Here is a 27,002-nt window from a genome sequence, read left to right as displayed (position 1 = left end):
GACTAAATCACCTAGGGATTCTTGTTATAAGTGGCTCTGGGGTTGGACCTGCAATTCTGCATTTCTAGCAAGGTCCCAGATGACGCTGATGCTTTGTGGAACGGCAAGCATGTAGACCCCAAGAAGTTGGAATCGGACCTCCTCAGTTCAGAGACTTCGCTCCTGACAAGAAGTGGGATTTACGGGAAGGTCCCTGGGGCAGCTCCTTAGTCAGGCCCGTGGGACAGCCGACTTTAGGGCGACGTTGGCGGAGGGGGCGAACCTTAGCATGAGCAACAGCATTAACTTTTACTGGGGTGTGTTACATACCGGGATCCTGCGCCTCATTGATTTTGTCCTCTCATCAAGCACAGGAAGTGGACACTATTATCGTCGTTTTACAGGTGGAGACACTGAACTCGGAGGTTTGCGTAACTTGCCTACGGTCACGGCTTTTCGGGAGAGTTGAATCTAGGTCCTTCAACTCGAAGAAACAGCGCTTTAAACACGTCGGAGCCTCAGTTTTCTGTGCTGTGAAATGGACGGGCTGCACGGGCAGAGATCCCTGCCGCGTACACCTCAGGGAGTCCTTGGATTCCTGAAGCGGAGCTTGCACTTTGACCCTGCAGGGGAAAGTTCTTTTGGAGAACACCGAGCCCCCTCTGCCTGACTGCTAGGTCAGGGGCAACGCACCACCGTTCCCGGGGAGGGTCGGGCAGTCCGGAGCGAGGTGGCTCGGGTCAGAGCGGGCAGGTCCATTACATAACCGCGAGGCGGCCCCTCACCCCTCGCCAAGCCGCGGCCCGTAGAGCGGATCCCGGGATAAATCCCATTCACCCGCCGGCCAGAGTCCACGGCGGAGCTGGGGGCGTTGAACTGTGCTGCATTTCGCAGGCTGAGCGCGGGGATTTTGCCCGCCACGCTATCCGCCTCCCGCGCTGCCCGTGGGGCCCCCAGCCCAGCCGGCGCCTCCGCCGCGTCCGCTCCCCGCCCCTCGGGAGCGCGGACCGCGGCGCCTGGGGCCCGGGAAGGGGCCACCGCGCGGGGACGCGGCACGGTGCGTGCACTCCGGGGGCATGTCCGCACGCCACCGTCCGGGCTGCAGCGGTCCACGCGAGGTGAGCGAGCGGAGCGGCCGGGAGGAGAGGGGGGATCTGCACTTACTGGGCGGGCTGCGGAGGGCTGGAGGTTGGCCCGCCGGGCGGCCGGGGCGCAGTCTCCCGGCTTTCGCTCTGGCACCAGGATCCCCAGCGCGCCGGCCCGGGAGCCCACTGGCACACCCTCTGTCCGCTGTCAGGACGCGGTGGCTCAGGTGATCCGGGCATCCTTCGCGGCCGGGCGGCAGGCTCTAGGGCTGGGCTGGGTGGAGGTGGCAGAGGGCGCTCCCTTGGCTGCCCGGCGACGCACCGGGAGCCCGCCACCATAGCTTGGTCCCTCGGAGCGCCCGTTGTGTTGGGGAAAGACACATGCCCACCTGCCCCGGCGGTGCTGGGCCGGTGCTCGGGCAGTTTCTGGGCAGGTGGCTGGACAGCGAGCGGCTTTGATCCCCACCTCCTGTGGTTTCCAAATGCCGACTTCTCCTGCAGGAGAGATCACACAAGATTCCTTCTGGATTCTGTACCGAATGTATCTTATTTATTTCGAATCTTCCCTTTCCCTCAGCTGATGTTTACTTAATTTCCATTGACTTAATTTCTTAGTTGCTTCTAGTCCTCAAAGAAAGTCAGTGACACCTGTAGTGCAAACTCAAGGACCAGTGCTTGAAGCAAAATTTGAGAGCAGGGTTTCAGTAAGTCCTGAGGCTATTTGGTTAGCCTTTGGCTTTCACAACTCAGCATTCATTCTGAATCTCTTGTAATATTCTTTTTTTTCTTTTTTCGGTATTGAGTCAGTTGGGACCCACTAGGGCACTGGTTCAATCCTTCCATTCTGGAGGGACTCTAATTAGTTTAGCTTGCCTTTGCTTTGCTGAGAGCTGGGCTCTAGTGGCTGCAGTCAGCTTAACCAGAAGCAAAGTCTTCAGACCCTCCATATTTAGAAACACACTCTCAGCAGGTGTTTGGGAGATCACTAGCTTTTAAAATCATCAACTGCCTCGCCATAAACCTCATGTCAAACTAGGCAAATGGTGTCTGACCCTCCCAGGAGTAGTAATTAAGTGACTGGATTTGGTCACTTATAATCACAGGATCTTGGAAATTGTTCAGGTTTTTAGAGATCGTCTGGTCAAACTCTTCCCAGACAGCCTGGGAAGCTCAGTTTCCTGTTAGTGAGGATTGGTTAAGTTCATTGGTGACTGGGGCAGTACCAGAATCCAGGCCCTCTCCTTCCAACTCAGTTCAGTTTTCAAACCGTATCACTTTCAGGCATTTAGAACAAAACTGATGATTAGAGTCATCTGATCATGCCATTTTCCTGTTATTATGTTTTGTCTTTTTTTTTTAAACTGGTGGGATTCTGAAATAATTGAGAGGTCAATTTAGTCAAACCACCTTTTAGTATAATTTTTAAAAATACCCTTACTTTTAAGTAATACATCTTAAAATGCATGTATTTAAATAATAATATGAAGATGAATATGGAGATACATTACAGGTGAACTGCCAGGAGAAGAAAAGTAATCAAAACTACAGATGGATAAAATTTATCCTCATCTATCTTTGGAGTCTCTTTGGGTTCTTACCTTCCTGGGCTGATCATTGGTTAGAATTCAGAGTGTGATTTGTGACTTTGGAGATGGCTTGGGAAAAGTGGCTTATATGAGGACAATTTGTGTGTTGTGATTAACACGATAACCTATAACTGTGCTCAGAGAAAGGAATTTTAAAGAAACTTATTTAGCATTTTGGGCTCCCCAGATGGGTTAGTGGTAAAGAATCTGCCTGCCAGTGCAGGAGACTTGGGTTAATTCCTGGATTGGAAGGATACTGGTAGAGGAAATGGCAACCCACTCCAGTATTCTTGCCTGGGAGATCTCATGGCTAGAGGAGCCTGGTGGGCTACAGTCCTTGGAGTCGCAAAAAGTCGACACGGCTTAGGGACTGAACACACATATTTAGCATTTTCGCATTACATTACACATTTTTTATGTTTTTCAGTTTACTTTAATAGGTATTTATTCAGTGCCTACTCTGTGCCCAGTGATGTTCTGGTCACTCAAGGTATGTCAGTGAATAAAACAAAGAACTTTGGTCTTGTGAACCTCAGGTTACAATTTATTTATTAGAATTTTTCCAGGATTGTTTGGCAGATGGAAGAGAATTTCATTTTTGCCTAAAATAGGCAGGTAGTTCCCAGGCAAGAATACTGGAGTGGGTTGCCATTTGCTTTTCCAGGGACTCATCCCAACCCAGGGCTTGAACTTACTTCTCCTGCATTGGCAGGCAGATTCTTTACCACTGAACCACCAGGGAAGCCCTTAAAGTAGGGAAATGAACACAAGTATTCCAAATTATCTTCCTTCCAATCCCATAATTCTGCTGATTTTATAGGCAGTGTGAAAAATACAGAAACAAATTCAGGTAAAGTTACTTTGACTTTTATGAACTGATGTACATGAACTCTACATAAACAGAAATTCCCACACTTGGTTACTTTATGTCTGTTCATTCAGAGTCCCTGAAATGACACTTCCTTTAGTGCAAGGACATCACGGTGGTGACATTAAACTTAATGAAGCATGAGAGGATTAGTTTTCTCAATGATGTTGGTGCCCTGATGTCAGCGTTGTGGACTATAATTGTATTAGTTTTAAGATGTAGCTTCTTATTTATTTATGAAGGTAAGCGTTGTGCTTTGATTTTGTCTCAGTTTGCATCGTCCCCTGCTCCCCTCCATGTTAATGGGCAGCACAGTGTTGTGACTTATTGCTAAATCTGTTACCACAGAGGTTTTTCTTGTTAATCAGACATTGCCATTTTAAGCATGTCCTGATCTTCTCAATTGCTTTTTCTTCAGAATGGCATGGTTTGCAAGCTCAGGCATGTTTATTGTTTTTAACAAAGGCTTATCAAAATGAAGTTGGCAGTTTTTCAGTCATATATAGCCAAAAAAAAGTATTCAATACAGCTTTGGGGGTTGTTTATGCATTCCTTACCTAACCAATGACTTTGCTTTTAAATATCACCAATTTGGAAGCGATGTTCTTCTGAGTCCCTTTCTACGATATCTAAAAACCCATTCAAGTTGTATGATAGTTTAATTTAGAAAAACTAAATCCACACTTGAAGACGTTGGGAGGTTTTGAGTACAAAGATTTTTGTCTCTGTTTTTAATTTGTTCTGCATCAAAAGACCTCAGAAAGTGTCATTATCTAACAACGTCCTATTTGAAAGTGATCTCTGTTAAACACTCGGAGGAGAGTCATGACGCCTGGCAGCTGCTAGGTGCCCAGGGGCGGTTGCTTTTCTTCCTTTGCCTACCACTGTGCCCCCGTCAGAGTCTTACCTTCCCCCCACCACCCCACGTACTGCACACGAAGAAAGAGATGTGTTGCTCTGTAGCCGGGTATTAAGTTACACACCTTTAATTAATTATTCAATCAATGTACTCCTTCATTATTTACTTTACAAATGTTTATTGAACTCTTTATTACAGATTTGTTCAAAGATTGTGTCCTGCATCCCCCGTCTCCTGTGCCGGTGGTTGTAGGGGATATAAAAACATGCTACTTGCCTCTGAAGCAGTCTATGGTCTCATATGAAAAAAAGACATTGTGTAACTAGCTCTGTGGCTTCCCTGATGCCTCGGTGGTAGAGAATCCTTCTGCCAATGTAGGAGACTCAGGTTTGATCCCTGGGTCAGGAAGATTCCCTGGAAGAATGCATGGCAACCTACTCCAGTATTGTTCCCTGGGAGATCCCATGGACAGAGGAGCCTGGTGGGCTACAGCCCATGGGGTCACGAAAGAATCAGACACAACTTAGAGAATAAAGCAACAACAGCTAGCTACAGAATACCAGTTATAACTAGAATAAGAGATAGATTACTTTAGAAATTGAAAGGAAGGAGAGCGAGCAGGTAGGCACTATAAGGAGTCGAGGCTTAGGAGGAGGACATGTTTGAGCTGATCCTTAAAAGGTAAGTAGGATGGTAAAGTTTTTATTGAGGCAGCAGGGTAACCTATCTCTATGGGAGCCCATCTTTGCTTCTTTTGAAGACTTAGACATATGGAAGACTTCCTTTTGGGATAGTTGAAGTTATGTTGTGTTGTCTAATAGACACAGATCATCTCTATACCTCTGCATACACACCATTTCATCCTAGGTAATGGAGTACCCATCAACACTAATGCGTCTGATGGGGTTAACTATTGCTCTCCCTTCCCTCTGAAAAAGGAACCTATTGTTGCTCAGAACGCAGAGGCCACTGTGGCAAATAACTGTCATCATAATAAACTGGTGTACTTTGCTTTTATCAGCTCAGGTTCACGCTTACAGTGGTGTTTGGTCACAGTCTTGTTTATTTTAATAATACTTGCTACTGTAATTTTGTAATTTAATTAAATATTAAACAAACATATAATGGGAGTGCCAAAAAGGGATGCTGCTTCTGTGAAAACTTGATTGCCACAGAGATTTGTAAAAATAAGCCATATTAAAAAACAATATAAACGGCTACAACCTGGATGAACCATGAACACATTATGATGAGTGAAAGAAAGTAGATACAAAAGACCACAAATTGTGATTCTACTTGTAGGAGATATCCACAATAGGTAAATATACAGAGACGAAATGTACATTTGTGGTTGCCAGGGTATAGGGTAGAGGGAATTGAGAGTGAATGGTAATAGGTACAAGATTTCTTTTTGGGGTGATGGCTGGATTCTGGAATTAGTGGTGTTGGTTTTATAACATCTGAATTATATACTTTAGGAGGTTAAATTTTAAAAAAATCAACAAACTGCTACTCTGCAGGTATGGAATAGTTTGCTTTTATAAAAGATTAGAAAACTATAGTAAAAAAAAAATACTAGAGAGATTTTTACCCTCAGGTTTTTTCACAAGTGCCTTTAAGGTACAAATGCATTTAAGAAATAGAAGGAGGAAATCTGGCCGTAGTTTAACCGAGAAAGGCAACACAGAACTGAAACCATCAGGAGACATGCAACAATTAGTGAATGATTCACCTTTATTTATGTGGCTGAAATTGAAATATGTTTGAAACATGATGTATCAACTTTTTGACTCCCTGCTTTTACTGACTTCTGATTGCTTCAATTATGAGCGCTTATAATGTTCCGACTTCTTAGGATACCCTGGTGTATCTTGAAAATAGCTCATCTTTTTGGCTCTGGAGGGAAATTCCATGTTTACAAGTTTCGCTTATGGATGTCATATTAGTCCCTTCTGATTGCAGAGAAGGCCGGAATCTAATTTTCAATCTACTAAATCACCATAAAAATCACAACCCGTTTTTCCCCAAATTGTCTTATAGCTTCCAGCATATACATGTTAACAAAGTAGCAACATAAAATCTTAACTCTACCCGTAAGTACATACTTGCAGACTTTATAATTTTTCAAAATATTTTGAGCACAATTCACCATTTTGTTGTTTAACATATTACAGATTAAGGTCATAATTGCTATTTTATAATTCTTTTTTTTTATTTGATGAAGTACTTTCCATAGAAGTGGACTCATATTTATCTACCAAAACCGATTGTATTTATTGAAATAGCAATCTCAGTTCTCTAAGTGTTAGTGAGTGTTAGTCACTCAGTTGTGTCTGACTCTTTGCGACTCCATGGACTGTAGCCCACCAGGCTCCTCTGACCCTGGAATTCTCCAGGCAAAAATACTGGGATGGGTAGCCATTCCCTTCTCCAGAGGACCTTCCCAGCTCAGGGCTGAACTCTGATCTCTTGTATTGAAGGCAGATTATTTACAATCTGAGCTCTAGGGAAGCTGACCCTATATCAAAACAATGACATTCACAGCTCATGAAGGAGCCACCAAAAAGACCAACCCTAATCCCGCAAACCCACACTCACAGCCTTAAAGGAAAGCTTTAAAGGATCTGCTTTAAAGGAAGAGACAGCCTTTTCAGTCAGATATGGGTTGACCAGACAACCTTGAATGTGTTTGTTAGTTACTCAGTCATATCTGACTCTTTGCGACCCCATGGACTGTAGCCTGCTAAACTCCTCTGTCCATGGGATTTTCCAAGCAAGAATACTGGAATGGGTTGCTCTTTCTTTCTTCAGAGATCTTTCTGACCTAGGGATCGAACCCAGGTCTCCTGCATTGCAGATTCTTTACTGTCTGAGGCACCAGGGAAGCCCCAAACACCCTTTCCCATCACTATTAACTTACCATGGACAGGGGGAGCCCAATGCACGGGCATTGCTGCTATCACAAAGGAATGATTTGTTCAGATTGATGTTCGACAACTGAGTTGATCAGTCAATTCAAGACTATATTGATGGCTCTGAAGCCTGGTGACACATTAGAATCACCTGAAGAAGGAAAAGAAAACACTGGTGCCAAGGGCCAGCCTCAAAAATTCTGACTCAGTAGAACTAGGATAGATCCAGGATATCACGAATTTTTAAAGCTCAGGTGAATCTCATGTGCAACCAGGGTTGAGAACCACCAATCTACATAATACTTAATCATTTTTATGCTTTTTCAAAATAAATGTTTTTGAAACAAATGGTTGTTAGAGTCTCTTTCTATCATATCTGAAAACAAAATTAAATGTGATCATTTTTTCTCCTTTTTTTTTTTTTGTTTGGTAATTTCTCTATACAGTGGCCACTCAGTATATGAGAAGCTTTCCTAATGGTTGAGTGAATTTCCCCTGATTTTTCCCTTCTGTGAGATTCACTGAGCTTACAGTGTCAAAAGAGCCAAAGCAACCAAACTGATATCATGACAGTCAACCAACCAATCGGCTACTTTACTTACATCATGTTTTTGGTAACTGTAATGTCATAAAGGTCTATTTCTTGAGGACAGCAAGTAGGGGTTTTCCTCTCCAACAATGTGTTTCCTTTGTAATGACTTACAGATATGTTCTTGTTTATTATGTGTTTCTTTAAGTTGATTGAGTTGTTAGTCCTGATGCTCAGATTTCCCTCTGGATATTTTGCATTTAACTGTACCAAATTGATTTTGAAAATATAGGACTTGATATAAGAAAGAAGCAGCTTAAACCTGGCCTTGTGTGACTTAGACAAAATATGACTAATTTTAGTTTTTTCCTTGTCATTGCAATTTACTGTCTTTGAGAAAATGTGGTGAAGTGGTTGATGTAGGAACTGTAAAAGACCGATATGGCTCACTACTTAGAATTGACTTTAGATTTAATGATGTTTGTTCTTTTACTTATTTATTTAATTTTTTAAATTGAAGTATAGCTGATTTACTGTGTTGTGTTGCTGAACCAGCAAAGTGATTCTGTTTGAGATATATATATATATACTCACAGGACTTCCCTGGTGGCTTAGATGGTAAAGTGTCTGTCTACAATGCGGGAGACCCAGGTTCGATTATACATATGTATATAAATACACATTCTTTTTTAGATTCTTTTCCCTTATAGGTTATTATAAAATATTGAGTATAGTTCCCTGTGCTATACTGTAGGTCCTTTTTGGTTATTTATTTTCTATATTGTAGTATGTATCTATTAATACTCATGGAAACTCTGACCCACGGTTACCTATTAGCTTTCCCAAATTGTGCTTCAACTGTTGATTTTTGTATTAAAAATAGCACCATCATGGATCTTGACCAGTAATTTTGAACTAGGTTTTCAGATTTCTGGGAGTTTCAAGGAGCCTCAGGGGCTGTTCCAGGGCATGGGGATGGACAGTAGAGTGTGTCCAAGAGTCCAGTGTTCATTTAGAGTTCCTTTCAGTGGTCTATTCTGCAACCTGACTAGGTGGGCTATTCTTGATTTCACATTTTGGGTTTCCAAGGAAGATTTTATTTGAACAAAGGATTTTTTTGGCAAAAACAAGTTTGTAAATCCGTAGGCCACATGTTTCTAAGTTTCTGCTTTTCTTTCCCTGCCAAATTTGGTTTATGTAGTTCTGGTAGCTCCTAATTGTTTTCTAGATGCTTCTGTGCAGGCATGCATGCTCAGTTGCTCAATCATGTTAGCCTGTTTGAGACCCCGTAGACTGTAGCCTGCCAGACTCCTTTGTCCATGGAATTTTCCAGACAAGAATACTGGAGTGGATTGCCATTTCCTCCTCTAAGGAATCTTTCCGACCCAAAGATGGAACCTAAGTCTCCTGCAGCTCCTGCATTGGCAGGTGGATTCTTTACCACTGAGCCAGCCACCTGGGAAACCCCCTGTGACTATGCATCTGTGTTGAAAAAGCATGGGGAAGACTTGGGTCATATTAACTTTATATTCTTCATGCTTGTGGGGTTAGAGAGCCAAATGAACAGTGAGATATTCTGGGCAAGAAATATATAATAGATTGGAAGTTATCAGCATAGAAACTCAATTTAAGTCATGTGTGTGTGTGTGTGTGTGTGTGTGTGTGTGTATGTAAGTAATTGCCCACCAGGAGTACTTATAAGGAGGCGATAAAGATTAAGTCCTGAGGAGTAGCTGTGCTAGGTCAGGTACCCTCTTCTGTACTCGAAATAACCCAGTACACATTGGTCAGTGCTGTTTCCTTTTTATACTTTAAATTGCTATTTCTCCACATAAGTTGTGTATAACTGTCAAAAGAGTTGGAGCATGAATGTATATGTAAATGGGTGGGGTGTAGGGTAACCTGGGAGGGTTGGAACACAGGGTGTGGAAACCACCCAAGGAAGTTCTCCCACTTTTCAAAATCCTACACCCTGTATAGAAACTACAGGGCTCCTTCTATATGTGTGTTGAGGTGCAAAATGAGAAGGTAAACTTGAGCAGTTAACCAGTGGCTTTGGCAGTGTAGACGGCCATTGTAGTATTTTTGGCATAAAATGATTTAAGTATTGTGGTTTCTTGACTTTTAAAATGCAGACATTTCCCCATGTCTTCATTCTCTCTTTTGCAATTGGACCTAGTGACTGTTAGGTTCTGAGTGTGATCCCAGTGAACCCAGGGGTAAGGTCCATTCCACATGGATCTGAAACTTAATTTCATTTCATTGACACAACCCTACCCTCCATACTGGCCAGCTGCTTGTCACTTTTAGTTACAAGGCTCACCAGGCAACAGTGTATTTAATGAAGTATATTAATTAAGTTATCATTAAGAAACACTCACAAACCTTCTTAGAAAAAGCCAAAGTACCTGGGTAAAGAATAAGTAAATGTTTATAAACAAGATACTGTCAAAAATATTTTGCTTAATAGGTAGGGTGTTCCAATGATAAAGGGACTCGTCACTAGACCAAAAATTAAGCCCCACACATTTTCCACTTCTTTTTACAAAAATTTTATTGAAATATAGTTGATTTACAATGTATTCATTTCAGGTTTATTCAGTTATACATATGTATATATTCTTTTTTATATTATCTTCTAATATGGGTTATTCCTTTTTTATTTCTTTAGGTTGACTTCTTTGATTATCTTCCACATTCACATAAAATATAGGCAGCCATATATTTTAATTTTATTAGAGATGGAGGTCTAACTAGAATTTCAAATACCATTGAGTCATTTGATGCCCCCAGATTGGCGTCTCAGAAGTGTCCTGATATATTCTGCTTTCTTTATAAATTCTTGCGTGATAAGATACCTGTGCTGTTCTGTGCTTAGTCGCTCAGTCGTGTCCAACTCTTTGTGATCCCCGTGGACTAAAGCCTGCCAGGCTCCTCTGTCCTTGGGGATTCTCAAGGCAAAAATACTGGAGTGAGTTGCCACGCCCTCCTCCAGGGGATCTTCCCAACCTGGGGATTGAACCCAGGTCTCCTGCATTTTAGGCTTTACCGTCTGAGCCACCTGGGAATCCCCATAATATACCTAATTGGTTCCAAATACAGCTTATATTAAGGTAAAGTTTCAGTTTAGTTTTTTTTTTTTTTTAGTTTTAATACTCTTAAAATTCTCTTCTGGGGAATTCTCTGGCTGGCCAGTTGTTAGGACTTGGGTTTGATCCCTGATTGTGGAACCAAGATCCTGCAAACTGCACAGTGCGGCCAAAAAAAAAAAAAAGTCCCTAATAAAGAATACTGTGGTTATTGTTGTGGTTTAGTTGCTAAGTAGCCCACTAGGCTCCTCTATCCATGCGATTTCCCAGGCAAGATTACTGGAATGAGTTGCCATTTCCTTCTCCAGTGGATCTTCCTGACCCAGGGATCGAACCCACCTCTCATGTCTCCTGCATTGGCAGGTGGGTTCTTTACTACTGCGCCACCAGGGAAGCCCGGCATTGTGATTAAGGACTGTTAACTCAGTGAGTTTACCTCTTCACCAGGCTGAGTACACACGTGCTAGACGCTGCCCCCAGTGCTGAGGACCCACAGAGAGCAGGCAGCGCTCTTTCTCGGAGGCTTACACTGTCCTCAGGGAGACGAGTGTGTGGACGAAGAATCACAGAGCTGTGATGAGTCCCAGAAGTGATCGCCTTCCATGGGAGTTCAGAGGCAGAGGCACTTAACTCTGCCTAGAGTGGTCAAACAACTGTAGAAATTCATGAGGTAAGCAGCCGGAGGAAGGGCAGTTCTAGGCAACAGGAACAGTAGGTACAAAGGCATTGAGGTGGAAAGGACACTAGATTGAAAGAAATGCCTGGTTCTTCAGGGTGGTTTGGTGTGGCTGACGTGCAGGGTGTATTATATGTGACTGCGGAGGTTCGGGAAGAGCAGGCAGGAGCTAGGTCATTTAGCGACACTAAGGTAGAAGGAATTTCAGTTTTGCTTTGGCTCCTAAGAATAATCCATGAAAGCTTTTAAACAGGGGAGTTGGGTCGGACTAGGGGTTTGCTGATAAAATCAGCTTGTGTTTAACAGATAACAATCGGGCTTCTCGAAAGTCCACGAGGATGACAAATCAGGGAGTGTGCTGATGTGATATGGATAGGAAATAAGATTAATGCCTCAGGGTAAGACTTCTGCTTTGTTTATATTTTTGGTGCCTGGTGCCCTCTAGGACATGTGGTAGAGAAGTTTGGTAGGCAATATAATATTCTATGCAAATAATGCAAAATTTGGGCATCACTGGCTACTAGGTTCAGTTAAAATCCCATGATGGGATGTAATTTCCTGGGCAGTATGCGAGGAGTGAAGTGTGAAATGGGTCGAAAACCTGTGTTTTGACAGTCACCACAGTGTGTTCACATTCTCCCTTGGCCACTGTACCTTTCTTTATGTTTTCTGATTGTCTAGTTACATGCTGATCTTTCCCCTGGACAAAGTGTGAGGGCAAGAGCTGAGTCGTGTCACAGCCATCACACACTACAGATGTCTGAAGTACCATTCAGATGTCTGAGTCATTGCATCTCACCGTGAATGGAGCCCTCTAGAGCTGTCTTTCAGCTGTCCCTGCCTCACTGGTTCCAGCAGCTGTCATGGTACCTGCCCTTTGCTAAGTGTTCAGTACACGTGTTGGAAAAATGAATAAATGCTTCCCTGGGGGCTCAGCGGGAAAGAATCTGCCTGCAGTGCAGGAGATGCAGGAGACCTGGGTTTGATCCCTGGGTTGGGAAGATACCCTGGAGGAGGAAATGGCAACCCACTCCAGTATTCTTGCCTGGAGAATCCCATGGACAGAGGAGCCTGGTGGGCTACAGTCCACTGGGTCGCAAAGAGTAGGACAGGACGGAGCACAAAATGAATGAATTAAATCTAATGAGTGGTCAGAGGAGGAAGGATCTAGCAAGAGAATTAGGAAGCACAGGTTTGAGGGGAGGAAAGCTCAACAGGGGAGACTCCTGTCATGGAAATTCAGGGGAGAAAGAGTTCAACAATGAGAGAGAAGTCAACAGGGTCAGATGATACAGAGAGGGTCGGTGAATCAAGGATGGCACAGCTACCACTGACAATTAGGAGTCATTGGTGATCATGTCAAAAATAGCTTGGATGGTGTGTGTGGAGGCAGGGGGCAAATTCCATTCCATGGACATGGGAATGAAAAAAGGGGTGAGGAGACAGTCAGCCTAGAGAGGTTCTTAAGAGGCTAGGAACGTGAAGAAAGAAAATGATTGGAGGTAGCTAAAAAGGGTGGGATGGAGAAGGCAATGGTAACCCAGTCCAGTGTTCTTGCCTGGAGAATCCCAGGGATGGGGGAGCGTGGTGGGCTGCCATCTATGGGGTCGCACAGAGTCGGACACGACTGAAGTGATTTAGCAGCAGCAGAAAGGGTGGGAAGGCAGAAGGGGAGTTTTCACCCCTTCTCTTTCTGTCATTTTCCTTCTTACTTTTCTCTGATTCTTCCTATCCAGTGGACCCAATTCTCTCTAAAATAGTAACTGACACCAATAGTTTTGGACAATTTTTATTCTCTAAGCTTTGTTAAAATTACATATATTAACTTGCAAATTTCTTGCAACAACACTTTAAAGATGGAAGTATTATCCTAATTTTACAAATGAGACAAAGCACAGAAGGGTTAAGCAAGTTGTCTGAGGTTGTACAGCTACTGAGATGCAGAGCCAGGATGCAAGGCTCTTCTCCATTGTGCTTTCCTGCTGGTCATGGCAGGTGCGTTGAGTACTTAAGGTTTTCAACCAATGTGCCTGTGGAATTGGTGTGACATGTTGTTGTTGAGTCACTCCAAGCACTTAGCCTGTGTTGGAAATCTTAATTGTGTCACACCATTAATCTGCAAGGTTGAGAGAGTGCCTCTAGCAAAACATGCCTTACCAGTTATAGGAGTGGAAATGTTTGGATGTTTGGACTGATGTGGAGTGGGAGATTAGTGGCTTGGAAAGATTGGGGATGCCAGAAAGAGGGCAATGGATATGATGGATCACGAGCTTTAGCCTCTAAGGAGAAGGAATCAAGAGCAGGATGGGCTGATAACATGGGAGAAAAGGGAGAATCAAGGGGCCCGAGGGTTCAAGGAGGTTGAAAGCTAGATGCAGTAGGAGTGGAGGAACTAGAGTCTTGGGGAGCATAGGAAGTTGGGCTTAGAGAGGGATATTTCATTCTCACAACAACCCCACATTTCAGAAGTGAGGATAAAAAAAAAAAGGGATAGGCACAGGTGATGATAGGTTGATGCTGTGGCTTTGGGAGGAGATGACTCAAGTGGATTGGAGGATAATCTCACGAGGTCGAGGTCGAGGCTGACATCAGTAGAGATATTGGGTAGATGTCTTTTTTTTCTTATGTGGATTCTGACTTATTGAATAAAAAAGCCATTAATTCTAAAAACATTTCAAGGATTAGTTCACTGAATAATACAAGCAATCAGGTTAGCCTTTTACTAAATCCTCCTGCTTAAGTGATAGTGCTTTACAAAGTTTTTCTTGTTTTGATTTTGAGCAACTGTAGGGTAGAAACTAGATGAGCAAAAGAAATTAGATAGATGTGAGGGCTGTTGTAGGTAGTCAATAATAGACTGTTTATACAAAATAATTCAGTGCAAGGACCAAAGGTAATAATAACAATGAACATAATGCCTCTCTATGTGTTTATAATAAACAAACTTGGGGAAAGCACTTTCATGCATATTTGTCACAGAAAATATTCAAATTTTAAAAAATAACAATTATAATTAGAATCCCAATAAAAGCAAACAGGAGAGGGAGACCCTGCTTTTCCTGGGAGGATGGTGCTGAGAAGCTCTGAAGACTGGTCTAGAGTTTAGAAAGCTGCAACTCAAGTGTGTTATGGTTTTAGGGAAAGGTCCAAAAGGTTAGCTGATACTTGACATGCAATAAAAATCACTTCAATGGTCTCAGTAGAACATTGGCAGAGAACAGTTGAATTGCTTCTATTTTGCATTGTAACTTTTTGAATTTCATGCTATTATTACATTGTTTTATTTATTTACTTTTAAGTTAATTTTTATTGGCGTATGGTTGCTTTACAATATTGTCTCAATAGAGTGAATCAGCTATACATATACATATATCCACTCTTTTTTGGATTTCCTTCCCATTTAGGTCACCACAGACCTTTGAGTAGAGTTCCCTGAGCAATATAGTAGGTTTTCTGCATTGTAATTTTTGAAAAAAGAATGTGAAGTGTTAATTGACAAAACAACACATTTCACAAGCAATTTTGGGTGCTTTAGCCAAATTGCCGTTATCACCTTGGGAAAAAAAGAGGACATGCTCTTATGAAATCACCTCTTCCTCTTCCTCCTCCTTCCTCTTTCTTTTCTTCGGGTCATGTGCTGTATGATGCTTTCTGGGCACAGAGAGGCAGTTGAGATCATCAGGCTTCTTGCTTTGTTGTGATTTATGGGGGTGGGGATCGTGGGAGAGGGGCCGGAAACTTCACCGGGACTCAGCGTGGTGTCCTTTGCTTCTATAGTTAGCCGTGTGGTGGGAACCAGCTGTATATGTTCCCTTTGTACAGCTGTGCATACCACTGTCTCCTTTTTCCTCTGCCCATTTAGGATTTTGGGAAATCAAAATTACATCTGATGTAAGCTTAGAAATCCCCACATGTGAAGATATGAAGCTACTACATAGGGGAAAAAAAAAATATGTAAGCTTGGTCTGATACAAAGTGGCCCGTGTCGATAATGTATCAGGTAGGATATTTTGGGTGTAAGGAACAGAAACTCTAACCTAGACTGGCTTTCCTAGTCAAGAAGAGAATCCCTTTGTGTAGTAGAAAGTTAGGAGCAGGGTTTCTGGCTCTGAGTTTGTTTCTCTGTGATTCTTTTGGCTTTGTTCCTGCCCTGTATTGGTTTTATTTCAGCCTGACTCTCCTCATGATCCTGAGATGGAATATAGCTTGAAGGTTCATACTGAGATAGAAAACATCCAGGGGAAGGCGAGAAGCCACGTCTTCTTATCTCCTCAGTAGTGTGGAAACCTTTCTCAGAATCTCCCAAAAGACTTTTCCTCAAGTCACTGCCCTATCCTTAAGTCAGCCCATGACTAGCAGGGGGAACAGGATTGCTGTAGTTCTTCGTTAGCCATTTAGGAAGGATTGGATGTTGGGAATCATGTCCATGATAGAAAGAAGTCTTGAGGCCATTCTTACAAGATTCCAGACTCATCAAGGGGAAAACACCTCAGATGGAAGTCAAATCCCAACATCAGCATTTGCTGGCAGTGTGAACTTGGGCAAATTACCAAATTCTGTGAGCCCTTTTTCCTCTTATAGGATCATTGTCGGACAACATTTTATATGAACTTTAAGTAGCTATACAAATGATAATTATTTATTTAATAGTAATAATATTGATCATGATTAACAAGAGTAACAGCTTTTATTTACCGACATTTGCATGTTCCAGGCACTTGTTACAGGCTTAAACACATGCTCTTTATTATTCATTAAACATATACCAAGCAACTCAAGGCATCCAACAAAGCGTGCTATTTCTGATTTCAGTTAAGCAGAGATTGCAACCGTGCAACGCTCAGGGCAGGGACGGTGAACAGATGTGGACTGTTTCAGCCAGGTCTTCCATTGACTGTTGGCCTTTGTGACTGAGTAATGGCAGCTGGCTGTGGGGCCCCAGACAATTGTTGGGTTACCTGTTGCTGGTCATCTTTAGCTCACTAGTTCAGGGGTCACCGCTCTGGTGATCTGCACAACATGGGTGTATGTGTGCTTTTAGAACACGTGATGCTTTTCTTTTCCGCTGTTGCTTTCTTTCTCCAAGTATAAGCTTTTTGCATATTTATGCCTTTGAAATAGTAGAGGGGTTTACAAAGATTTCTTAGGTTCCTGTATCTGTTGTGTCATCTGAGCCTTATGAAGAGGTCAAGACTGAATTTGTATTGTATGGAGGCTTCATGGTCAAAAGGTCTAGCAGGTAATGAAGTCAGTGAGTGTGGGGCATCATTTGTTTGAATGCTGTATATTGCCTTGCTCTGAACACTGTTGGGGAGTGAACATTTCCTGTAGGAGTACTTTGGTTTATATCCTTATGATAATTTCTTTGAAGGAGAATAGCTGGGTGATGGAATTTGAAATTTTTATGAGTTACCTGATTGACTCATGGAAGGCTTTTGAGTGATGAAAATGACATACTTGTATGTAGTGTTACTTGAGGATTATGTGTTTTTTCATTCTGCTATTTCATAGTAAATACCTAAGACCATAAAATATTTCCAGAAAATCTGAACTGTTTTCTCTGATACAACATAACGTACTTTTCCCCTAGGCCCCTTTTGCACTTATCAAAAAAATAGTGCTTGTATGGCTCAACTTATACTGGATATTGAGGAAATTCAGCCCACGTCCGTTCCTCCCTATTAGTTGTAAAGTTCAGAAGAGAAACTGAGCTTGTGCATCTTGATTCATCCTCGCCATAATGTGAGTTACTGCTCATGAGGCTTCTTGTTTGTTTATTTTGTTTTGTTGTTTTTGCTTGTTTCTGGCCACACTGCGTGGCATGTGGGATCTTAGTTTCCCCAACCAGGGACTGAATTCATGTCTCCTGCAGTGGAAGCACAGACTCTTAACCACTGGACTGCCAAGGAATTCCCTCCTGAGACTTCTTGATCTGCATGCACATGGGCTCCCTAAAGGCCTATTTTTCAGACACATCTGCTTTTTATTCATGGTTCTGGCCCTCACGCTGGGACCTCTGCTATACTCTTAAAACATTCTGTGAGTAAACTGATGAGAAAAATGAAGTGAGAGATACTGTTTCTTTTTTTTTTTTTTTTTGCTGTTGCAGTATGAACATGAAATAGTTGTTATTGGTTTTGAGAGCAAGTAGAAAGACTCATTCCTATGACCCTGTGTAATTCTTTCAGCAATTCCTAAAATAACTTCTCCCCAAGTCTTCCCATTGTCTACAAGATACATTAATGAACAGAGCTATGTAGCAACAGAAAGTCAGAGGAAGGAACTGCCACTGTATTTAAACAGATTCTTAAAAATCATAGTTGCGAGTGGAGTGTATATGATACAAATTGTGTTCTCTGTATGTTTCCCCAGGTAATTTTAAACACTAGTATGCCGTATGTGATAATAGAAAAAGCAAAGAGTGGGACCACTTGGAGGAACCCATTAACAGACTGATCACACAGTGTGACCAGGATGGTGGAGAAGGGAGGTAGAGAGTTTCTCCATTGTTTGGAACAGCCCGAAGAAGTGGATAGACTATGGAGACCTGGTTACCAGCAAGTCAATAGGAGAGCCCGGATTTCAACCCAAACCTTTCTATATCCAAATTGCACAATTTGTGTTTGCTTCTCTTGGCTTCTTTTTTTTTTTTCCAGATTTTCATTTTCAAAATTACCTCTAAAATCATTCAGACTCTGCAGAAGGGAATAAAGGGCCTGCTACTTCCCCACCCCACCCCTGCTTCTCCCTTGCCCTAGGCCTGCACAGCTAACTGTTCGGTGGGTGTGCTCGCTGGCCGCCTTCTCTGCATGCACAGATCGCCTAAAGGAGCCAGGCATGCCTGTCTCCAGTGAGAACTGCCAGGAGGGCAGAGGTGGGGCTCAGGCATGCATTGTCCTCACCAGGACCTACATGAGTGGGGTGAGTGAGGTGCTGGGCTCTGGGAACCAGGGTCCTCCCTGGTTTAACTGCAGCCGAGTGTCTGGGAGCCAGTGCTTTTGGGAAGGAGAGCCATCGGTGCTGCCCTGACTTCCTGCCTTGCCCAAGTGGAGAGCAGAGCCCTGACAGTGAGAGGTGGGGAGCACGTTTGCTCACCTCTGTTTTCCAGTGCCTCTATGTACCCGTGCTCAGCTACTGTTGCATGAAAGCAATGAAGATGCACTAGCCCTAGTCTTGCAGGCACATCATCGAGTGACTTTGGGCAAGTCACTTGAAGATCAGAAGTCTAGTCTTGGTTTCTAAGGTACACTGTTTCGGCTTCTTGTTTTAATGTTTCTGAAATAAGATATGATTAGCAGTAGAGGAATATATTTAATATCCTGGAGTTTCTTAATTTTTCCTTCATCTTGGAAAGTTGTTTTTACATCTGTGGGGCAACTTATAATTTCTGTTATTGTGGGAATGTGATAATCAATCCCTTGAGGTGTGGTTTAGAGAATGGGTGATGCCTGATAACCCATTTTGTGAATGGTAGCTCATGCTTGTCACTCAGTTATGCCTGACTCTTTAAACTGTAACCTGCCAGGCTCCTCTGTCTATGGGATTTTTCAGGCAAGAATACTGGAGTGAGTTGCCATTTCCTCCTCCAGGGGATCTTCCTGACCCAAGGATCAAAACTGTCTACTATACCTCCTGTACTACAGGCGGATTTTTTTTTTTTTTTTTACCACTGAGCCATTGGGGAAACCCATGAATGGTAGAGTTATATATAAATTTGAAAGACCAGAAAACTACCCAACTGCCCTTGCAGGGCTATTTCTTAGAGATGCCCAGACAGGAACTTCTTGATTAAAGAAGTAGTGAGCCTCCTGTTCAATAAAGTTGGTGTTCTAGGTTATGAGAATGTACATTTTTAATCTCCCCATTCGCCCAGTAGAATTCAATAAGCTATTTTCATTTTGAATTTTTAAAAAGTAACTCTTAAACATTTGAATCTTTCTTGAATTAGGCCTTGGCAAGAACTGTTTGCATGTCATGGATTTAGCAGATCCTGGCCATTATTGGAAATATCGGATTGGTCACAAAACTGTTGTAATTTGATCAGAATGTTAATCCAAAAAAGTGCTGTGTTTCAAGTGGGAAATTACAGTGTTACTTAGTTCTTATGATATGCCAGGTAATGAGAGGGGATTAAAAACAATTACTCACACTGTTGACCTAAGGCAAATAAACTGCCAGATATTTCTCTCACCAAAATGGGTTTATTCAGGATCAGTCGAGAATTGCAGTTTGGGGTCTACAACCATGATGAGTCACATGTAAGTCTCTACACAGCCAGGAGAGGGGAAAATGAAGTTGGGAGGGCTAGAGTAAACACAGAGTCCATGGCTTTTAATTGGCTGAGCTGTTGCCGGGAAAGAAGAGAAGTGTTTCTTCTTCCTGCTGGACTCTGTTATCATCATGGGGCTTAAATGCTCCCCTTTCTCGTCTCCTGATTCTTTGAGGCTTCTGTTTATCAATTTTTGTGAGACTGTTTCTCTCCAGATGGATTTCAGTTTGAAGAGTCTTCAAATGTTGAAGACCAAGATAAAATTTCCCTTTCCAACTCAATTCAACCAATTTACCCCAATAACTAGTGTAAAGGAGTTTATAATCTCGAAAGAAACAAGGTAGACATTTATTTTTCTGGGAAAAATAAGCTGCTAAGAAAATAACCAGTGGAAGCAAGATCAAAGAGGGAATATTTTTATTCCTACTAGAATTTGTATTAGTTATTAATATTTAGAATGTCCGTTCACAAGCCAGTGTTCTGTCATGGCACTGAAACCAGTGTCTGAAAAATCAGAGGTTTTGGGGGGCTCAAGTATATGAAGTAGCTGAGTGGTGGCATAATATGGTGAGTCTGGGCTATAAAATTGAGGAGAACATGTAAAGGTTCACTCTCTCATCATCCATTAGATCCTTGAGTTCTGTTCTCAGTGTTAGGGATACATCAGTGAACAAACCCCAAAAAAATTCCTGCCCTGGAGTTTACATTCTAATTTGTTGCTGCCTTGAAAAACAAATAACTAGACCAGTTAGAAATATCTCTAGAGTAAGTGAATCAGACAGATTGATGTGTTTCTATGAATAAATTGCATAGATTTTGGTGTTGTTAGTTTTTAGGCCTTTTTCACATAGCCTATATTTCTGGATAAATGAATAAATAAATAAATGAGATTATTGGAATTGTTGGAATGGAGGTTGAGATAGCTTCTTTTTGGCATTTTGCTTGGTCTGTTGTCTTAATTTTCCTAATAACTGCAATATAAAATATTATTGGCTGTACAAGGCAGCTCCTGGTTTATTTGACTTTAATTTATTTGAGAATAAAGCACTGTGGGAGATCCCATCTCTCATATTGACTGTGATGACTTTCCAAGGTTAACTCATAATGGCTGAGTGCAGTTTATGACTGCCCTCATCAGTGGATCCCAAGGCTGGGACCAGAGAGCCATGAGCTGATCCCAGAACTCCCCAGGAAGCCGTTCCAAGGGAGCGAGGCTCTTGCAGGGCTCTCTGCAGAGTGACCAATGAGGTCACTAGAATAACAAACCTGGGAGCTTGGACCTGGGAACCCATGTGCCTTTTCTTTGAGCTTCTTGTGGTAATATGGGGACAAGAAGCATTTGCGATTGCACTTGTCTTCAGTTTTCACAAACGGAACTTCTGCTGGGCCTGCCAAAGCGAGGCAAAATTGGTAGTTTTAGAGAGAGAAAATGCAGGCTGCTGGCAGGGATTCGAGCCCTCTGACTCTGTCCTCTTCAGGCTGTGGTGCCCAGGGCAAGTGTCCTTTTAGCAAATTAACAGGTGTGAGGGATGTGAATGCTTGTGGCCTGGATTTCTGTTTCCAGAGCCTCTTGGCATGGGTACCCACCCAGGAGCTCCTGTCTTCTCTTCTTTGTTGAGGGTGCTGCATGGAGCTGGGATGCAAGCCAGGTAGAGAGCTGTCACTTAGAATCCGACCAGACTGGCACCGTGATCTCGGAATAAATGTTTACTGTTGGTGCTTTGTTGTGATAGCTCAAGTGTACTAAGTCCAGTGAGCACTGTTAGGAATGCAGTGTTTGTGTACCTCCTCCCTTCCCCTCACCACTGCAATTCACTCGTCAAAGCCCTAACCTCCAATGTGATGGTATTAGAAGGTAGGGAGGTAATTGGTTTAGGTGAGGTCATGACGTGAGCCCTTCATGATTGGATTTTGGATTAGTGTCCTTGTAAGAAGAAGAGGGGCTTCCCTGGTAGCTGAGCTAATAAAGAATCCGCCTATAATGCAGGAGACCCCGGTTCGATTCCTGGGTCAGGAAGATTCGCTGGAGAAGGGATAGGCTACCCACTCCAGTATTCTTGGGCTTCCCTTGTGTCTCAGCTAGTAAAGAATTCGCCTGCAATGCAGGAGACCTGGGTTCAATCCCTATGTTGGGAAGATCCCCTGGAGAAGGGAACAGCTGCCCACTCCAATGTTCTGGTCTAGAGAATTCCATGGACTATCCATGGATAGTCTATGGGTGGCGAAGAGTTGGACATGACTGAGCGACTTTCACTTCACTTCAAGAAGTAGAGAGAGAGGAATATCTCTCTGCCCATATACACACCAAGGAGAGGCCATGTGAGCACATAGCAAGAAGGTGGTTGTCTGTGAGCCAGGCAGAGAGCCCTCACTAGAATCCGAGCAGGCTGGCACCCTGATCTTGGACTTGCAGACTCCAGAACTGTGGGAGAATAACTGTTCACTGTTGGTGTTTTGTTGTGATAGCCCAAGTGGACTAAGTATCTCTTCTTCAGGTCTTACCTGATCCATCAGCAGGGCTGTAATACTCTTCCTTTCTTCTTTGACCTCAATAATCCCAGACTCTCTTGGACTTCTCATTCCTTTCTCAATTTCCTTGCAGCCTCCTCTTCTAATCTTCTCTTAAAGATCAGGGTTCCTTGAAGTCCTACTCTTTCTCTCCTTTTCTATCCACCCTCAAGACACCTTGTTCCTGAGTTTATAGTCTGGTCATCACCATAGGCCTTCACTCACTGGCTTGTCAGAAATGCAAGTTTCAGGCTTCCCCCAGACCTGCTGAATGGACTCTGACATTAACAGGTGATGCCCACAAAAGACTGAAAGTCCTGCTTTCAAAGATCTCAGTGACCAACTCTGTGCTCTGATTTTTCCAAGTGTACATTTGATCTGGATACTAGATCTTCCTCCTGACCTCTGACCAGTTTATCTGACAGAACCTCTCAACTGTCCATGTCCATGTTCCATAGGGATATTTAACTTTACCAGTCTAGAGTCTGGCTCCTCTTTCCCAAGGTATGCTTTTCCTTCTTTGTGTCCTTGTTCTCAATCACGTCTGACTCTTTGTGGCCCCATGACTGTAGCCCGCCAGGCTCCTCTGTCCATGGAATTTTCCAGGCAAGAATACTGGAGTGGGTTGCCATTTCCTACTCCAGCGGATCTTCCCGACCCGGGGATCAAACCCATGTCTCTTGCATCTCCTGCACTGGTAGGTGGATTCTTTACCACTGCACTACCTGGGAAGCTCCTTTCTCCTTTGGCCAACTGACAAAAAAATAGGATCTGTTCAGAAAATTTTACCTTAGAACTCCCATTTTATCCCATACTCCTGGTTAAATGGTTTCTGTGGGGTTGATCAGGCGGTGGGCTCTGGTCTGGCTGACCCATTGTCCAGCCACCCATTCCTTTGAGTGATCGGTGCCTTTATCAATCTCTTGTGAGATATTTTGAATCTTGCCCAGGGTGTCATGTTCAGTCAGTAACATTTCTAAATTTTTTCCTCCAGTAAGTTTGAAGACAGATAAGTACTTATTAAATATTTTAAATTAAGTGTTAATCATTATCTTTGTTATTAATGATTAATATCTTACAGGGACAAGTAGTTAATAAATATTTCTTAATGGTGAGGAAATTTTGCTGACTGACGTGGAAGATTTACAGTGTTTTTGTGAATGACCAGAATGAATCCAAAAGAAGGATCATCAGGAATGTACTGTGACCTGATATGTCTCATGACTGAATCATTCAACATCTTTTGGGAAGAGAAAAATCAGAGGCAACCTAATAACTGTCCAACATACAGGACTGGTGAAACCCATTATGGTACTTTCATACAATTACTTTGCAATTATGTCTGAATGCTCAGAGTACCTTTATTAACATTCATGGTATCAAATGAAATGAAAAGAGCAAATTACAGATAGGATGATCCTTTTTTTTTAATTTTGGTAAAAAATATGTAAAATTTACCATTTCAACCATTTTTAAGAGTATGGTTCTATGGCTGATTCATGTTGATGTATGGCAGAAACCAGCTCAATGTTGTAAATCTGTTATCTTCCAATTAAAAATAAATATATTAAAAATAGTATAGTTCTAAAGACTGAAATATATATATATAAAACTGAATCACTTTGCTGTACATGTGAAAGTAACACAACTTTGTAAATCAACTATATTTCAACAAACAAGAGGATAGTTCTGTGATGTTAAAGTACATCCACATTGCCGTGCAGCTATCATCATCATCTGTCTCCAGAACATTTTTTATCACCTCAAACTGAAACCGCATGCCCATTAAACGATAACTCCCTGTTCTCCCTCCTCCAGCTCCTGGCAACCGCCATTCTCTTTTTGTCTCTATGAATTTGACCATTCTAGATACCTCACATAAATTCAACCCTTTGTGACAGGCTTACTTCACTTCATATAATGTCTTCAAGGTTCATCAGTGATGTACCATGAGTCAGAGGTTTCTTTTCAAGGCTGAATAGTATCCTGTTATTTGTTTATCCATTCATCTGGATATTCGGTTGCTGCAGTCTTTTGGCTGGGGCTTCCCTGGTGGCTCAGGCAGTAAAGAATCTGCCTGCACCGTGGAGACCCAGGATTAGTCCCTGGGTTGGAAAGATCCTCAGGAGAAGGGAATGGTTACCCATCCAGTATTGCCTGGGGAGTTCCATGGTCAGAGGAGCCTGTTGTCCATGGGTCTCTGAGAGTTGAACACAAGTGAGTGAGTAACACTTTCACATTTTTTATCTTTTGGCTACTGTGAATAATGCTGCTGTGAGCAAGGATGTACAAATATCTGTTCAAGCTCCTGCTTTCATTTCTTTTAGGTGTGCACTCAGGAGTGGAATTGTTGGATCATACGATAATTCTCCTTCTGACTAGTTGAGGAGCTTCCACACTGTTTTCCATAGTTGCTGCACTATTTTACATTCCTACCAGCAATACACAAGGGTTTCAGTTTCTCCACATCCTTACTAACCCTTGCTAACTTTTTTGGTTTTGCTTTTAATAATAACCATGGTAATGGGCATGAATTCTCAGGTTTGCTTTTAAAAAAGATGTATTCCATGGACAAAGGAGTCTGGAGGGCTACAGTCCATGGGATGGCAAAGAGCTGGACACAACTGAGTGCCTGAACACAGCGCAGCTGCACACTTATGTACATCTGTAATGTAAAAAAAATTGAAAGAATTTATTCCGCATAAAAACAGTGCTTATTAGTTGGCAGGATGTAAATGATTTTTATTATTGTCTCTTTGCTCTGTTCTCTCCTTTTCCCCAATCCAGCATGTATAACGTGTGTAATTAAAAATGCTTGAAACTCGAAATCAAGCTGTTTTAATTCAGATGTTGACAGTACCTCCTGTTTACTCTTGACTGTACAGACTTCACGTGAGTCCTCATGCTTGTCGACTTTGGACTCGGTGCTGCCCCTGTCACGTTGCCACTTTGCACAGGTTGAGGCCACCTGTGGTTGTTCCAGTGCTGGAGCTCCCAGCTGCCACACCTTCCTCTGTTCAGTGACGCCGAAACAGGCCTTCTTGGCAGCAGGTTAGACTACAGAGACTGCTGTCACCAGGGCTTCCCTGGTAGCTCAGCTGGTAAAGAATCTGCCTGCAATGTCAGAGACCCTGGTTTGATTCTTGGGTTGGCAAGATCCCCTGGTGAAGGGATAGGCTACCCACTCCATTATTCATGGGCTTCGCTGATGGCTCAGATGGTGAAGAATCCTCCTGCAATGCGGAACAGCAGGGTCTCCCTGGGTCAGGAAGATCCCCTGGAGGAGGGCATGGCAACCCACTCCAGTGTTCTTGCCTGGAGAATCCCCGTGGACAGACGAGCCTGGCGGGCTACAGTCCGTGCAGTTGCAAAAAGTCGGAAACGACTGAGTGACTGAGCGCAGCCGGGCTCTGCTATTACCAGGCCTCGGCAGCTGGCTTTCTGGCGCCCACGTGTGTCTTCCTCCCTCATGTGGATTTTTAGCATGAAGAAATCTCCTTTTTAGGTGTGTTTACTCACCAAGGTTATGGCTGGTCATCTTGGTTGATTGCAAATGAAAGGGAAGGCTTCTTTTTCCCTCTTCCGTGAAATTATGTATTTTGTAATTTTCTAAAGAGTTTTAAGGCTCATAGCAAGTGCCTTCATCAGCTTAAAAGGCAGTAAAGATTGCGTCGGAACCAGTTCGGAAAGAGTTGAAAGAAATCCTTACATGGAGAAAATTATTACATTTATGAACATAAGGCTTGCTCAGTTTACAATATATATGTGAGAGAGTGGGTTACAAAGTATGTTTTGTTTTGTTTTGTTTTGTTTTTAGAGATAGAGTGATGAGCCAGGGAATAGGTGATAAGGAAAGGCACTAGTTAAAGGCTTCTTTACAAGGGATTGACTGGTTTAATCAATTATCAGTGACCTTTTAAGGGAGCTTTTTCTGGTCTGAGGAACCTTCTTTTTTTTGGGGTTTGTTTTCTCTTGACATGATAATTCTGGCTGCCTAGTTTGAAGACCAAGAATTTGAAGCAGAGTCAGAGAGACTGTTGCAACGGTCTTAACTTGGGCTGTTAGGACTTGTGCTGGTTTTGTGTGGCTATGAGAAAGCGTGGTGAGATCTGATGACTGAATTTGGGCCTTGTAGAGCTGGAAGGGGAGAAGGCAATGGCACCCACTCCAGTACTCTTGCCTGGACAGTCCCATGGGTGGGGGAGCCTGGTGGGCTGCAGTCCATGGGGTCGCGAAGAGTCGGACACGACTGAGCGACTTCACTTTCACTTTTCACTTTCACGCATTGGAGAAGGAAATGGCAACCCACTCCAGTGTTCTTGCCTGGAGAATCCCAGGGACGGCGGAGCCTGGTGGGCTGCCGTCTATGGGGTCACATAGAGTCGGACACAACTCAAGTGACTTAGCAGCCCCAGAGCTGGAAGGAGGTGAAGCTGAGGACAGGTTGTATATCCCGGAGGCACAAGAATGGTTCCACTTCTTAATCATTACATCTGGATAAGACATCTCTCTTCATTTCATCTCAACCTTTTTTGTGCTTGGTTTTCTCACAAACTTCTCAAAAGAGAAGTAGTCAATGACTTTAGAATTTGGCTTTCTGTCACGTCCCCTTGCCCCTTTCTAGCCTATAGACATGGGACTT

At 42.9% G+C, this 27,002-nt stretch overlaps 1 protein-coding gene across 5 annotated transcripts in view; it reads left to right on the top strand.

Annotated features, from left to right (window-relative positions):
- Positions 1-564: 564 nt before the first annotated feature.
- Positions 565-27,002, top strand: part of SLC16A12 (solute carrier family 16 member 12) — a 113,849-nt gene continuing 87,411 nt past the window's right edge. For 2 of the 5 annotated variants that reach the window (XM_070470628.1, XM_070470629.1), the window contains exon 1: positions 732-1,097. The gene's annotated coding sequence lies outside the window, so the exon portion shown is untranslated. Of the gene's footprint in view, positions 657-725; positions 1,098-1,266; positions 1,292-27,002 lie in introns of those variants that run through there. The other 3 variants (XM_070470632.1, XM_070470634.1, XM_070470633.1) reach the window with 3 other exon arrangements.

This window comes from Odocoileus virginianus, chromosome 7 (genome assembly GCF_023699985.2).
Source record: "Odocoileus virginianus isolate 20LAN1187 ecotype Illinois chromosome 7, Ovbor_1.2, whole genome shotgun sequence".
In the NCBI taxonomy this organism is placed as follows: domain Eukaryota; kingdom Metazoa; phylum Chordata; class Mammalia; order Artiodactyla; family Cervidae; genus Odocoileus; species Odocoileus virginianus.
Note: the sequence above shows the minus strand (reverse complement) of the source record. Positions and strands in the feature narration are given on the sequence as shown.